Consider the following 16,462-nt stretch of genomic DNA (forward strand, 5'->3'; position numbering starts at 1 on the left):
GGAAATTATTCTGGCAAAACAGAGTCCTTATTTTCTAGGCAGATAACTTTAAAGGTAAAGAAAGACTTTGGTTAATAATTCCTTATTAAGAGCAAATCGATAGTTAAAGAAAACTTAGTCCTTTTAGCAAAGAGAAAACAAAATTTTAATTTTTTGCCAGTGTACTTTCGATATTAAAACTCAGTTGTTAAGCATCTGCCTTGTGCTTAGGTCATGACCCAGGGTTCTGGGATGAGTCCCACATCAGGCTCCCTGCTCAGCAGAAGCTCAGCTTCTCCCTCACCCTCTGCTTGTCGCTCCCCTGCTTTGCTTGCGTACACGTTCTCTCTCTCTCTATGACAACTAAATAAAAATTAAAAAAAAAACAAACTCGGGGCACCTGAGTGGCTCAGTGGTTTAAAGCCTCTGCCTTCGGCTCAGGTCATGATCTCAGGGTCCTGGGATGGAGCCCCGCATCGGGCTCTCTGCTCGGCAGTGAGCCTGCTTCCTCCTCTTTCCCTCTCTGCCTGCCTCTCTGCCTACTTGTGTCTCTGTCAAATAAATAAATAAAATCTTTAAAAAAACAAACAAACAAACAAACAAACAAACTCATTTACTTAAATTTATCATAATCTTAGCCAGTAGTGACCACACATTCTTTCTAATTTCTTTTCTGTAAACCTACAACTCTCTTTTTTACATTCAGATTTTGTCCTAAGTTTTCCCTCTTTGAATAACCAGCCTCACTTTAGGATGAATTTTCTTTTTTCTCAACAAAAATGTATTTCTATATCTTAAACTTTTTCTTACCAAACACACATATCTTACTTTCCTTGCATGCAGAGTTGTTTCCTTGATTATTTCCAGTAGTCTTAATTACATTTATTAGAATTCTGAGCTCCTGGAAATCTTAATTTCTAGTGAAAACTAAGTAGTAAGCAAGTGTGAACTATTAGACCAGGGTTCTTTAGATTGACAAATTTATAAATACATTTTATAATTTCTAGAAATGCATTTTTCGTAGTACCATCTTTTAGTAAAGCACAAGACATGTTTACTAACACACTCAAATTTGTCTTTAGTTTCTCAGTAATAAGACAAAAGTAGATAAAATAACAAAACATTAAGTACTAAGCATAAGCATATCTTATTTGGAAATGATCCAGATGTTCAATGAATTTAACTTAACTCATCATTTAACTTAGCAGGATGTTAAAGTTTCATGTTACCAGGAGTACTTGGGTAGCCCAGGCAGTTAAGTGGCCTACTTTTGATTTTGGCTTGGGTCATGATCACTGGGTCATGGAATCGAGCCTGACATTGGGCTTCAAACTCAGTGCAGAGTCTGCTTGAGGTTCTCTCTCTTCTCCCTCTGTCCCTCCTGTTCATGTTTTTTCTCTCTCTCCAAAATAAATAAGCATATTTATTTATTTTTTAAAACTTAAAACAAAACAAAACAAAAAAAAGTTTCAAGTTATCAAAGATTTTAGAAGCTGCTTAAAACGTTGCCTACAAACCTTTTTTATCTTATTTTCACCTATTTAATTTACTTGTTCTTAACAATTATGGTTAGTCCACCCACAACCCTTCATGAGGCATTGGACAGAGTCAACCATAATCCTTAGGGGGTTTTTTGTTTTGTTTTATTTGGACAAACTTCTTTTGTTTGTCCAAACTTTTTCTGGACAAATTTCTATCATCACCAGCTGGACCCCCAAGACCTGACCTTTACTGCCCACCTGCTTGAACTCAGCAACCTCTGTTCCGTGTATTTCCTTAAGCTCTCCTTTCCAGTGTGTTCTTAACTCAGGCAAAAGATCTGAGAGACATAGTATCCCATGATGGAAACCAGAACTATATCTCAAACAAACAAACAAAAAAACTGCCTAGACAGAGATCCCCAGGTGGCTCAGACTACCCAGAACTATTGAACTTAGCCCCTAACTTGCCCCTATGCGGATGGACCATGGAGTGACCTCTAGAATCACCCCAAACTGCCTTTACCTCACTATGGTACTATCTCCACTCAAGGAGGAGCACAAGCCTCATTTACATAATAGACATTATGTGTACAGGCATGCTTTCTTAAGGCGCATGTGTGACATTTTGTCCCCCACTGCGGATTATAACAAGTCTCCCCATCTAAATATTCATCCTAACACCAAGTAAAAATAACTTATCCACCCTTACACCCTTGAGTCATGGCTTTGGAAGTCATTCCCCATGATCTTATTTGCTGCAAATAAAGTTTCCTTAGTGGGACAACTGCACCTGTTATAGTTTTCATCTGTGGTTCACTGAGGAGCAAACTCATGTTAGGTCAGTTATTAAAAATGAACTTATTTAACTTTCAGTAAATATAGTCAGAATAAAAGTTTTATATTAAATACTGGTTATCTGGAAACATATCTATTTTAATCAAGCCAACCTTAAATAGCTTTAATATCAAATATTTTCCCTGATCACGTGAACTTGATAAACATTTGGGATAGTTTCTACGTTTCTGAGCTTTAGATGCCCAATTCTTGTAAGTGCTTACCTTCAAAACAACTAAATAGAGCTCTTTTACAAATTAATTTTAGCAGTACTAGAGGTAGAGAAAATATCTCACATTTACAATATATATAGACACACAAATAGACACATGCAAATAAAAGTTTTATAGCTTTTGTTTTTTACTAATATTTGTAGAGAGGACATTATAGGCCCAATTTCCAAATATCTTCCTCCTTTTTTTTTTTAACTCCAGATGAAAAACTTTTCCTTAAGTTTGTATTTCAAAGAGTGGCTTTTAGGTCCTAGAGATGATGAGGGTAGAAAATATACAGTATAAATGCATAGAGAATGTATACAAGTTTTCTCCAAGGTGGACTTTTTAGGACGTATTGGCCTCTTATCAGAGGTGCTAGAGCTTTGGCAGAAAAAACCCTTTTAGCAGTTTGTGTTTTATAAAGGCCTTTCCAAGCCTCCTCTTTTTTTTTCCTTCAGACTCAGATGGTTGAGGGCTTTATTTACATTTCAAAGACATGATAAGATCTGTAATTTCGAGGGACAGTGAAAGAATGCAAAAAACGTTTTTCTTTCCTAGAGTTTCAGAGTAATTGCTATTTATAATTTACCTTCCTTTTCTTTCTTTTTTTTTAAATTTTTTTTTTTAATTTATTTGACAGAGATCACAGGTAGGCAGAGAGGCAGGCAGAGAGAGAGGAAGGAAAGCAGGCTCCTTGCTGAGCAGAGAGCCCAACGCGGGGCTCGATCCCAGGACCCTGGGATCATGACCTGAGCCGAAAGCAGAGGCTTTAACCCACTGAGCCACCCAGGGGCCCCACCTTCCTTTTCTTAAGTACAGGAGAATTTTGTTCCAATATCCTGATCATTTATAATATTCACAAACATTTTGAGAGGAATAGGTGAGGTTTTGGGATTGGTAAACATAAGATGGGCTTTAACCTGTTTCTAGAGTTGTATTTCTGGTTCTGTAGAGACCTGTAAGACAACGACAGATCCTAATTCTCCAAAGAACTGGATGACAGCCTGAATATCAGGGGACTGGCCTGCCTTTTAAACTAAGTTTGTTTCCTTATATGAGGGAGATTTTTTTAAAAAATTTATTTATTTATTGAGAGAGAGAGAGATCCCAAGTGGGAGGGGCAGATGAAGGAGAAAGAATCCCAAGCAGAATCCCTCCTGACCGTGGAGGCTGACATTGGGCTCACCTCATGACTCTGAGATCACAGCCTGAGCAGAGCTCAAACCACGAGTCAGCTGCTTACCCAGCTGCACCACCCAGGTGCCCCATCAGGGAGATCTTTAACTAAGAGGGGAATCAAAAGGTTTATACCTATGTAAAGTCTGTGTTGGGGAGCAAGAATTCTTGTTACCTTAAAAGTTATTCTAGCTGGATTAAGAATCAGATAAACAGAAGAAAATAAAATATAATAGGCATAGGTATGGGAAATCCATATAGACATGGAAATTCCAAACACAGGCAAAATGAGGTATATATGTCATTCTGAAGTAAGGAGAAAAGGGGGTAAGGGTCTGAGATTTCAGAGGAAAGGAATCCACTTCACAGGGTCATAAGAAGAGTAGATGTTTGGTAATTAGAAGTTTGCCCAGCTATACTGATGGTCACTTGGATAAAGTTTATCTCTGTTAATATTCCTTGTTCTGGGAAAGACCCCCATCTAATTTAGATTTTTCTGTGTGTGTGTGTGTGTGTGTGTGTGTGTGTTTTAAAGATTTTATTTATTTATTTGAGAGAGAGAGAGAGACAGTGAGCATGAGCAGCGGGAGGAACAGAGGGGGAGGGCGAATCAGACTCCCCACTGGGCAAGGAGCCAACACGTGTACACAAGGGCTTGATCCCAGAACCCTGTGATCATGACCTGAGCTGAAGGCAGACACTTAACCAACTGAGCCAACTGGGTGCCCCAGTTTTTCTGTGTGGTTAAAGGAGGGATATATGATCCTACAGGGTCTCAAGTGCCTTTAGCTCAAAATAATTCACATGCCAAAGTGGCACATTTGGAGGGGTCCTGTCCTGAACCCCTTCATCTGTATAAAACATTTTAACAAAAGCTGCCCTTCTGGTTACACAATTCAACCTTGGCTTCTTCTTCTTCTTCTTCTTCTTTTTTTTTTTTTTAAGATTTTATTTATTTATTTGACAGACAGAGATCACAAGTAAGCAGAGAGGCAGGGAGGGAGAGAGAGAGAGGAGGAAACAGGCTCCCTGCTGAACAGAGAGCCCGATGCAGGGCTCCATCCCAGGACCCTGGGATCATGACCTGAGCCAAAGACAGAGGCTTTAACCCACTGAGCCACCCAGGCGCCCCGACCTTCGCTTCTATTATTAGTCCCTGAACATTGGCCTTCCACTGATAATTTGTAGGGGGCCTCAGAGAAATTTTGGTTGTCTCTTTCCTCCGTGAATGGGAGGTTGTGAATAGTCAAATAATCTTTCTAATTTCTCTTTAAATTTGGTAGGATCTTCTGAAAGTAGAGATAAAGGGGCTTTATTGCTTAAAAAATTCGCTGCTATCCAGTGGACACAAATTCTTTTATGGCAGAGGGTCTGTGATACGCCTACGTAGAAATGCCTGAGGCTGGCACAGCTCCATTACAAAGCCCTGGGAGGCAGGAGCAAACAAGACTTACTGCCAGTCTTGGGGGCTTTTAAATTCACTTTCTGGCTTTCGGCATTTACGTGAGCAACCCATATATCTTGAACCTAGAGATTGGCTGGAGTGTGCACTATAAATCCTATAGGGAAGGGGGAAATTAAAAAAGGAAGATGAAACTGGATTTTTAAGAAGGGGAATTTACTGGTGGGGTTATGGACATTGGGGAGGGTATGTGCTACGGTGAGTGCTGTGAAGTGTGTAAACCTGGTGATTCACAGACCTGTACCCCTGGGGCTAATAATATATTATATGCTTATAAAAAAATTTAAAAATTATTTTAAAAAAATAAGGGGAATTTACTTTCTTTTTTTTTATTTTTTTATTTATTTTTATTTTTATTTTTTAAAGATTTTATTTATTTATTTGACAGAGAGAAATCACAAGTAGGCAGAGAGGCAGGCAGAGAGAGGGGAGGAAGCAGGCTCCCCGCTGAGCAGAAAGCCCGATGCGGGGCTCGAACCCAGGACCTGGGATCATGACCTGAGCCGAAGGCAGCGGCTTAACCCACTGAGCCACCCAGGCGCCCCGGGAATTTACTTTCGATGTGAACATTCATTTTTGTCTTAAGTCTAATTTCTGTTCTTTTATCTTTTCAAGGAAGTCCCTAAGGCAGGTCATTATACTATGGAAATTGAGAGCTATCTATAAAGAATATATGTGTTTCTTGGGACGCCTGGGTGGCTCAGTTGGTTAAGTGGCTGCCTTCGGCTTAGGTCATGATCCCAGCGTCCTGGGATCGAGTCCCACATCGGGCTCCTTGCTCGGCAGGGAGCCTGCTTCTCCCTCTGCCTCTGCCTGCCATTCTGTTTGCCTGTGCTCTCTCGCTCTCTCTCCCTCTGTCTCTGGCAAATAAATAAATAAAATCTTTAAAAAAAAATAAAATAAATAATAAAAAAAAGAATATATGTGTTTCTAAAATATGACCCATTTAAAGGATCCATCATCTGGCCATTGACAAGTAGGATCTTTTTTTTTTTTTTAAAGATTTTATTTATTTATTTGAGAGAGAGACAGTGAGAGAGAGCGTGAGTGAGGAGAAGGTCAGAGGGAGAAGCAGACTTCCCACGGAGCTGGGAGCCCGATGTGGGACTCGATCCCGGGACTCCGGGATCATGACCTGAGCCGAAGGCAGTCGTCCAACCAACTGAGCCACCCAGGCGTCCCTACAAGTAGGATCTCTTAATAGGAATCCAAACCAGAAAGCCTTCTAATGGCTTAACCAAAGATGGAAGAGGAATCCAGAGAGGGGGCGATGATGTAGACCTCATGATCCAAAAGTTTACTACCAAAATCAGACTAAGAAAGCAAAAGCCTTTTTTGCACAGGTGGTAAAGATGACGTGGTGAGAACAATGTATCCTGTCTCCCACTGACACATGCATTGCCTCCACTCAGTCACAGATCTCCTCATCTGTGACGCTGGGCAGGAGCTACTGTAACCAAACTAATGCAAGTTTGCTCCTGGGTGAATTACAGGTGGAGACCACACCAGATGGAGTTGTCACACAAAAGAGTGTTTATTTGCAGCAAATAACTTCCAAAGCTGTGACTCCCTGAGCAGGAGCGAAGGGATTCTTTTTATTTAGGGTTTAGGATGAATATTCTGAAAGGGCAGCTTCATCATGGCATTTGAAGAGGACATAAAGTTGTGCAAGCCTATACCTGCACCCAGGGTTAGGTTAATGAAGCTTATGCGTCTCCTAGGGCAGAGGCCTTAACATTACGAGGAATCAGAGGTAACCGTCTCAAGTAAGGAATGCAGGGTATTGCCTACCTTTGACATAGCACTGGGAGTTTTCAAACTAATTTATTGTCTCTGATATGGTTAGGCTGTTTCCTGGCCAGATGGAGACTGTTCTTTTTTTTTTTAAGATTTATTTATCTATTTATCTATTTTTTGAGAGAGAGAGAGAGAACAAGTGGGAGGGGCAGAGAGAGTTAGGGAGAGAGAATCTCAAGCTGACTCCATGTTGAGCTCTATCTCAGGACCCTAAGATCAAGACTTGAGCCCAAGTCAGACACCTAACCTACTGAGCCCCCCAGGTGTTTGTACTTCTTTGTCATTCAGACACCATTTGCGCAGTTCTACAAGCAGTATGCTGAGGCAAGTAGAGCTCACCAGGGATCTGTGGATCACCGGAAATAACTGGAGACCTGAAATGACTTCTCTTCCACCAGGATAGTTGTGTCTCATCTTTCTTTTTCTAGAGATAGCTAATTCTGCTTACATTACTGGAATGGGATTTCCAGCACCAACAAGCAACAAAGGTTGAGACAATGAAGGAACTTAAACACCTCGTGACAATTACCTCTGGGAGCTGGCATGTCTGGACTCTTGGAACCCTAGTCTATTTGACTGACCTACAAAGTGCACCCTGGTAAGTGTGCCCTCTGGATGGTGGAGACCAAAGACAGTACTATCACTGGTCACAAAGCCAGGCTCTTAGGACTTATAGAACAAGATGAAAGGGAAAATCTCATCCAGTTTTTCTTAGAAGCACATTAACAGCTTTAACTAAGCCTTGAGGCTCTTGGAGCCAAACTAATACATAGCAGAGATGTACTGTGGGGTTGGGTATTGTGTGCTGTTCCACAGTGTTGCTTGGAACTTTTCTTGAGGTTGGCAGGTTACCTAGTGTCAATCTAATCCATTCCATGACTAACTTACCTAACAAAGGAGTCTTTGAGTAAGGTGGTAAATATTCTAGTAGATTTTTTTTTCCTCTCTGTCTGACAGCTTTTAAGTACTTGACCCATGTCTTCTAGTTTTGTGGCTTGGACTTCTGGACTTCGAAGATATGCCTTAGCAACAGCCTTTACCTCACGTGCACATTAACCCACACCGAAGTTTATATGACAAATGACATAAAAGACGTAGACAAAGGAAAACAAAAACCATCTGGAGAGGACATGGATCAGTATTCCACTAAATTTACCAGGAGTTACTAAGCCCGAGGAACTAGTTCCACAAGTATTTTCTCCTGCTAATCTAAATTTAGAAGAAAAAAAAAAAAGGGAAAAAAGGGACACTCATTACTCTTGCTCCATCAGACTCCACAGATAAGGATCTCTGGAGACTGACGTGGTTAAAAAATCTTACCTTCTGTTGGCTGTATGTCAGATTTCCCAAGGAGCTCTTAGCTGCCTCTGTGTCTGGGGCAAGCAGTGTCCAGCAAGTCAGTGTCCTGCCAAGTAGGCCACCTATTGAGGAGGAAGAAATTTTCTTCTATCCTAGGTTTTTCCAGCTGGACTAAGAATTAAATGTACATAAGACCCAACAGATTAACAGGAGAAAATCAAATTTAGTTTCATATCTATGGAGAAATCTACACAGACATGAAATTTCAAAGAGAGTCAGGCAACATGAAGCTCATTGATTAACCTCCTGAGCCTGAGGAAAGGGGTAAAGGTGTAGGGATACAAAGGGGAGAAAGAACATTAGCAGGAAGGTAAGAAGAGATTTTGGTAAATAAAGGTTGCACTATTCATTAGGTAAAGCAGAATCTTTGTTAATAACTCTCTTCCTGGGGCGCCTGGGTGGCTCAGTGGGTTGAGCTGCTGCCTTCGGCTCAGGTCATGATCTCAGGGTCCTGGGATCGAGTCCCACATTGGGCTCTCTGCTCAGCAGGGAGCCTGCTTCCCTTCCTCTCTCTCTGCCTGCCTCTCTGCCTACTTGTGATCTCTGTCTGTCAAAAAAAAAAAAAAAAAAATCTTAAAAAAAAAATAACTCTCTTCCTGGTACAGGCTCTCCTTTCCAATGCTGGCTTTTGACTGCTTTTTTTTTTTTTTTTTAAGATTTTATTTCTTTATTTGACAGACAGAGATCACAAGTAGGCAGAGAGGCAGGCAGAGAGAGAGAGGAGGAAGCAGGCTCCCTGCTGAGCGGAGAGCCGGATGCGGGGCTCCATCCCAGGACCCTGAGATCATGACCTGGGCCGAAGGCAGAGGCTTTAACCCACTGAGCCACCCAGGCGCCCTTGACTGCTTTTAATTCAGAATAATCTCATGCCAAAATGGCCCACCTTGGGGCGACTGGTTCTTTCCCCTCCAGAATTTTATAGGAAATGCTGGAAGTACAAACGGCACAATCAGGCATTGCCCAAACTAGAAGATGTGACTGAGCAAAGAGAGCCTGCGTCTAAAACTCACTTCAATGCGTAATCCAGAGAACTGTCATTGTGCAAAAACCCACACTACTAATTTAGAGTAGAAGAGGTTTTGGCTGCTTCGAGGACACTTTTTATCCGAAATAAGTAAATAGCTCAAGGAATTTAAGCAGGAGGTCAAAAGATATTTCCAATGTAAATACTCTCCATATTTTGCCAGGAATACCTATAAGAGGATAGGAAATTAATATTGAGCCATCTACAAGGGAAAAATACCTTGTCTCTGAAAAATAGGAACTTTGTTCACTGATATAAGAAAATAGTAAGGAGTAAGGCTTATCAACTGTTAAATGTATATTATAATAAACCAACCAGTGTTAGGTCAATGTCCTACAAAGAAAGGATCAGGGAAGTAATGAATTGAAAGAAAAACATATCATTTTTGTTTGTTTGTTTTTAGTTTAAAAGTGGTTAGTCCAGATTTGTTTGTAAACAAATGGAGTAGATTATCTCCAGCTCTAAGTTAAATGAATAATCAACCACACCTTTACTTTTAGAATTTTTTTTTCCTTAAAGATTTTTTTTTAAGTAATCTCTACACCCAGTGTGGAGCTCAAAGAGTCACATGCTCTGCTGACCAAGCCAGCTGGGCACCCCCACTTTTAGAGTTTTAATCAAAATTATTTAAGAGAAGCAAAATTAGCTGATTTAACTTTTATCTGTCTGCCTTTTGGATGTGCAAGTAAGAACATGAACTAAGTGGCCTGACACCCATGTTTGTTCATCATTCTTTTATGTCAGCCAGCTGGCTATATTAGCACAATACTTCTTCTTATTTTTTTATTTTTTTAAAGACTTTATTTATTTATTTGACAGAGAGAGATCACAAGTAGACGGAGAGGCAGGCAGAGAGAGAGAGGGAAGCAGGCTTCTTGCTGAGCAGAGAGCCTGATGTGGGACTCGATCCCAGGACCCTGAGATCATGACCTGAGCCGAAGGCAGCGGCTTAACCCACTGAGCCACCCAGGCGCCCAACTTCTTCTTATTTTTTTAAAAAGATTTTATTTATTTATTTGAGAGAGAGACAGTGACAGAGAGCATGAGAGAGGAGAAGGTCAGAGGGAGAAGCAGACTCCCGGTAGAGCTGGGAGCCCCATGCAGCGCTCGATCCTGGCACTCCGGGATCACGACCTGAGCCGAAGGCATTTGCTTAACCAACCGAGTCACCCAGGCACCCATAATACTTCTTTTTTAGAGATTTTTTGGGAGGAAGCTCTTAACAACATTTTGTGGACAATTCAGGAAACTAGAACGGACTACATTGTTGCATTTCTTGGGCATAAATATGGAATTGTGGTTATGGAAGAGAATACATGATGAACTATTTAGCAGTGAAATGTCATGATACCTTTGTTACTTTCCAGTGCTTCAGAGGGAAAAAAACAAACTGGTACAATGCTACCAAGTGGTGAATACAGGCAGAGATTATATGTAGATTTATCAAATGCGATCATATCCCTTTTTCTGTAATTTTAAAATGTTGAAGGAAAATGATGTAAACAAAAGAGCTTTTGAAGCTTATACAAGGATTTTTTCCTCTTTAAGCCTTCTGTAAGGAAACGATATACATCACTTTAGAGGCTATATAAAACCTATTTTAACTCCTGAATCATATTTTAATTTGGCTAGAATACAGGTTTGTGATCAAATGCTAAACTTTTGTCTTCCCAAGAAATTTTAAAAGGAAGGCAATATAGGTAACTCAGAATGAATTTGCAAAATGGGATTCTCTGCCATCAGACCAGGATAATAAAAATAGGAGGGTTGGGCACCTGGGTGGCTCAGTGGGTTAAGCTGCTGCCTTCGGCTCAGGTCATGATCTCAGGGTCCTGGGATCGAGTCCCGCATCGGGCTCTCTGCTCAGCAGGGAGCCTGCTTCCCTCTCTCTCTCTCAGCCTGCCTCTCTGCCTACTTGTGATCTGTCCCTGTCAAATAAATAAATAAAATCTTTAAAAAAAAAAATAGGAGGGTTAACTGTTGTAGGTAGAAAATATGACTAAATATGGGCATGTGTGGTCACAGTTAAAACTGACATTCTAGTCTACAGATTGGATTAATGACATCTACCTCAAGCCTCAGAGGAAGATTTATGAAGAGTTCCACTGTGTTTGTATCAGTGAAGGTCTAGGCAGAAAAAGAGAAACCAGTGTTTGAAAGAGAATTTCATGCAGGGAATTGATTACACAGGTGACTGAACAGCAGAGGCTGAGAAGCCCCCGAGGACAGTGATGCAACTCAGGGTGAGCACAGCAGAAGGACGCTCCCTCTAGCGCTCGGAGGCCTTTCTCTCTAGCACCCAGGGGCCTTTAAGAGAAAATGGCGCCCTTTGCTGGAGGCTGAGGCTGCCAGTTGAGAGCTGGAGCCAGGGCAGGGGCTGTTAGTTATGAGCAGAACCATGGAGGGAGGGGCCAGATAGACCATTTTCTAGAAAGGGAAGAAATTCTGAGATAATATTTGTTAGTCTGTGGACTATTTCAGGAGACAAAAGAGAAAAAAAAACCCCAAAACAACACAAAACCCTTCCTTGCATTATACCTATCCTATTTCCCTCTGTAAAGAAAATTTCTCTGGGGAGAACAGCAGGCAGAGGGAGAGAGAGAGCAGGCACTCCACTGAGCAGGGAACCCCACATGGGACTCGATCCCAGGATCCTGGGATCATGACTTGAGCCAAAGGCAGATGCTTTACTGACAGAGCCACCCAGGTGCTCCTCTTGATTTCCTATGTCTCTTATTTTATGATACTAGACAAGTGAAGGGGGATGGAACTGAAGGTTGGTGGTAGGATGTAGGGCGAGGAGAGTGAAATGGGAGAGAGAACAAGTTCTAGTTGGTTAGCTGAGGAGTACATAGTTGGAAAGTCATCATAAAGGGCAATCTAAATTAAAGATCACAAAAAGGCTGAAGTGTTTTATTCAGCTTGTACTGTAAGGGCCTATTCAGCCAGAGCAGCCCCACCCCGGTGAACTGCCATTTTGTTGTAAAACTTAAATTGACCTTGCCCCCAGCCAGGAGAACTTATTTAAAAGCAAGTCCAGGGGGCGCCTGGGTGGCTCAGTGGGTTAAGCCACTGCCTTCGGCTCAGGTCATGATCTCAGGGTCCTGGGATCGAGCCCCGCATCGGGCTCTCTGCTCGGCAGGGAGCCTGCTTCCTCCTCTCTCTCTACCTGCCTCTCTGCCTGCTTGTGATCTCTCTCTGTCAAATGAATAAATAAAATCTTTAAAAAATAAAAATAAAAAATAAAAAAAAATAAAAGCAAGTCCAGGAAACCAGTCCCAGGTAACAAAGTCCAAGTACAAGGGTGGGTCAGGCCAGGTGGAGGTATTCAATCAGTGGGGGCGCATACTGTCTCCTAGCTACCAAGGAGTAGGGGCCCCCGCCCTGTGGGAGCCTTTTGGCGCCAATCCTAACCAAGGTGTGATAAACTGGTTCAAATGTCTACTAGGGTAAATTGTAATACAGTTTGTCGCCTAGCATCACTGTGGAGTTTCCTGTGTGTGTGTTACAATCTCATTGGCCACCTATGTGTGGCCAGGCCCAACCACATGGCCTTTGCTCTATAAAAGTTAGTCTGGAAAGCAGGGAGGGCTCGTCCTCTCTGTAGGGGCGGCCCCGACTGGTCTGTTAGACGGTCGGTATGATTCCTGTTGCTTGGCGCGAAATAAAGCTTTGCTTGACCTTCACTTTGTATCAGTCTCGCTCCTTTAATCACGGACCCATTATTGGGGTACCCAGTTTTTGGGGGACCCAACAGTACAATAAAAATAATTAAGCTATCTGACATTAAAAATTGAGAATCTCCTATGAAACTAAAATTCTAGCTTATCTTATAAATTAAGGTGCTCTGGTCACACTTGGCCCTCATTCCTGCCTGCAGACTTGCTGGAGCATGTCCTTTCCAGTTCTCTGTGTCCCAGCTTTACCTGGTCCGGTCATGTGTGCCATTTGCCCTGCCCCTGCAGGCAAGCAATCCTCATTTCTTCTTTTCATTCTAGACTGGATAAGGATTTGCACTAGCTATCACCTCCGCATTCTCTCCTTTCATATTGAATCAGCTTCTACAACACTTAAGAGTCCACTGGCGGGGGGGGGGGGGGGGGGGGGGGGGGGGCACCTGGGTGGCTCAGTTGGTTGAAGGGCTAACTTTGGCTCAGGTCATGATCTCGGGGTTCCTGGGATCGAAAGAACTTGGTGTCTGTGCTCGGTGGGGTGTCTGCTTCTCTTTCCCTCTTCTCCTCCCAGCCCCATGATCTCTCTCGGTCTCTCTCTCAAATACATAAAATCTCTCTTAAAAAAAAATCCACTTGGTAAGTCACTAGTCAAATCAGTGAAATCCCAACTCAGAAATTCTAGCAATATTCCCATGATACATCATTTTAAATTCTTTGTTTAAGAAGGTGATACAGCTGGCTGGGACTGAGGACCCAGCTATGGGGGGTTGTGTCACAGGACCAGCTAAGAAGGTCCTTAGCTTCCAACAGGGTGGAAATCAAGCACAGTCAAAAAGGAAGTGAGAGCAGAGTTTCTTGAAGATAGTGTAGATACAGAGCATAGGAGCCTAGGAAACTGAACCTCATTGTTTGCTTGGGACCTGGGGTTTTTACTTAAGACAATGATCTGGAGCACTTGTCTTCTCAGTAATCCAGGAACAAAGATGAGTGTTTAGGTGTTCTCCAGAAGTCACTTATGCCCTGGAGCCAAGAGTTGATGAGTCAGTGGTCTTGGAAAATGTTCACGAGGACCCTGCCCAGTCACTCTTCAGATGGTATCTATTCTGTTAGAAGACTCTAAAGTCATTAAATCCTTGATCTTTACAAGGAGGGCGTGCATTCTCTGTTCTGTGAGGTATATGTAAGGGAATCAAGGGGAGCAAGAATGGAAGCAGCTAAAGGAGCGAATAAAGAGGTTTTTCAGGGGGTCCCTTTAGTTTTCCTGTTTCAAAGGGATACATGAAAGTGATCATGTGATTATATGTACAAACACATCTTTGCCCACAACTAAAAGACTTTGCATTGACTTGAAATAAGATAGTAAAACCAAAACAATTTAAAAAAACTAGAATAAAAGTCAAACACTCGGCAAGAAATGTTAACTAGCTGAGGTTAAGTCCTCATGTTGTTAGCTTCCTTTAAGTCTTTCTCTCTCTCTCTTTTTAAGATCTTATTATTTATTTGAGAGAGAGAGAGAGCGTGTGCATGGGAAGGGAGGGAAAAGCAGACTCCCTGCTGAGCAGAGAGCCCAACGTGGGACTTGATCCCAGGACCCCGGGATCATAACCCAAGCTGAAGGCGGATGCTTAACAGACTGAGACTCCCAGGTGCCCAGTCTTTCCCGTTTGTAGTATGTAGCCAGTGTTGGGAACAGAATTCCTGTCCCTTTCAAGGTCCTTCTAGGTAGACTAAGAATTGACATGAAACAGATTAACAGGAGAAAATAAAATTTAATTTTATATGTAATTTTGACTCCACACAGACATGAAGATTCCAAAGACAGCCAAGCAAAATGAGGTATATATGTCATTCTGAACTAAAGAGAAGAGGGCAGCAGCCTGGGACATCAAAGAGAAGGAATGCAATTTGCAAGAAGATGAAAAAGAGTAAATGTTTGGTAAACAAATGTTTGCTGGGCCACTCAGAAACAATGGCGCATAGAGGACTTGGATCAAACAGGGCTTGCTAGGTTCCTCCCTGTCTACCATCCCTAGTTCATAGTATAATATAACTATCTCTGGTAATAACTCTTCCCGGAGTAGGTCCTCTATCTAAATTCTTTTTAGGCGTTGGGGAAGTAAAGAAGGACTTTAATGAATCTGCTGGGTTTTGATTGCTTTTTAACTCAAAATAATCTTCATGCCAAAGTGGCCCATCTTGGGGTAGTCTGCCCTTGGCCCCTACTCTAGTTTCAACTTGTTTGACGCTTTGCTCTCCTACTGGACTATAAGCTCTTGATGGCAAGGATTCTGACAGTTTTTTATATAGCTGTAGTCCAAAGCAGATAGCAAAAAGGTTCATTGTTTCAATAAAGAGATGAAAATATATGAAGAAATTTTTTGCTCAGTTACTGCCAAAATCAAACTATAGTCATCAAACATAAAATTATTTTTGAGGGGTACCTGGGTGGCTCAGTCAAGTTGAGCATTCGACTCTTTATCTTGGCTCCGGTCATGATCTTAAGGTCATCAGATGGAGCCCCATGTTGGGCTGGCTCTGTGCTGTGCTCTGTGCTGGGCATGGTGCCTGCTTAAGATTCTCTCTCTCCTCGTCTCCCCATCCCCCACATGCACATGCATGCATACTCTCTCTCTCTCTCTTTTTTAAAGATTTTATTTATTTATGTATTTGCTAGAGAGTGAGCAAGAGAGAGCACAAGCAGGAGAAACGGCAAGCAGAGGGAAAAGCAGGGTCTCCGTCGAGCAAGGAGCTTGATGGGGAACTCAGTCCCAGGATCCTGGGATCATGACTGGATGACTGAGCCACCCAGATGTCACTTTAGCTCTCTCTCTCTTAAGAAAAAGTATTTTTCAGATTCCCAGCAACCAGGACAAAGAGAGGAGCAGCAAAGAGACTTGGCTTGTGGCCTGACCATATCCTACGATAAGCCTCTGTCCAGAAAGAAGTGCGAAAAAAATAAGCAAACAAACACTCTAGGTAAGAAGGTCACTCTTGATTCCACACTGTTAGTGACTTGAGGAACAGGGTACAAGGTACATATCTGGTCTGGGTTTCAGGACAGGACTTTGATCTCTTGGAGGAACACTGCCATAGAGAAACTAATTTTCAAATGGGAACCTAGTTGATAAAGAACAAAACATGGGTGGCTGGGTGATTCAGTTGGTTAAGCGGCTGCTTTTGGCTCCCATCATGATCCTGGCATCCTGGGATCAGCCCTGCATCAGAGCTACCTGCTCAATAGGAAGTCGGCTTCTCCCTCTCCCTCTGACCCTTCCCCTGCTCGTGCTCTCACTGGTGTGAATGTGTGTGCTCTCTCTCTCAAAATGAATAAGTAAAAAATCTTAAAAAAAAAAAACAACAAAACAATAATGTTGTTTGCAATAGTTGAGAAAACGGCAGAATCCCATAACTAGTACTGGCCAACAAGACAAACTTAATTTGTAGGAAGTGACCAGAGCTGA

General features: G+C 42.1%; 1 protein-coding gene across 3 annotated transcripts in view; it reads left to right on the top strand.

The window, feature by feature from the left end:
* The window catches only part of LOC125104832 (translation initiation factor IF-2-like), a 53,201-nt gene extending 37,067 nt beyond the window's left edge, over nt 1-16,134 (top strand). The window contains exons 2-3 of one of the 3 annotated variants that reach the window (XM_047737666.1): nt 7,373-7,542; nt 15,845-16,134. The gene's annotated coding sequence lies outside the window, so the exon portion shown is untranslated. Of the gene's footprint in view, nt 1-7,372; nt 7,543-14,802; nt 15,258-15,844 lie in introns of those variants that run through there. The other 2 variants (XM_047737668.1, XM_047737667.1) reach the window with 2 other exon arrangements.
* The last annotated feature ends 328 nt before the right edge of the window (nt 16,135-16,462 follow it).

Source organism: Lutra lutra, chromosome 7 (assembly GCF_902655055.1).
Source record: "Lutra lutra chromosome 7, mLutLut1.2, whole genome shotgun sequence".
NCBI lineage: Eukaryota > Metazoa > Chordata > Mammalia > Carnivora > Mustelidae > Lutra > Lutra lutra.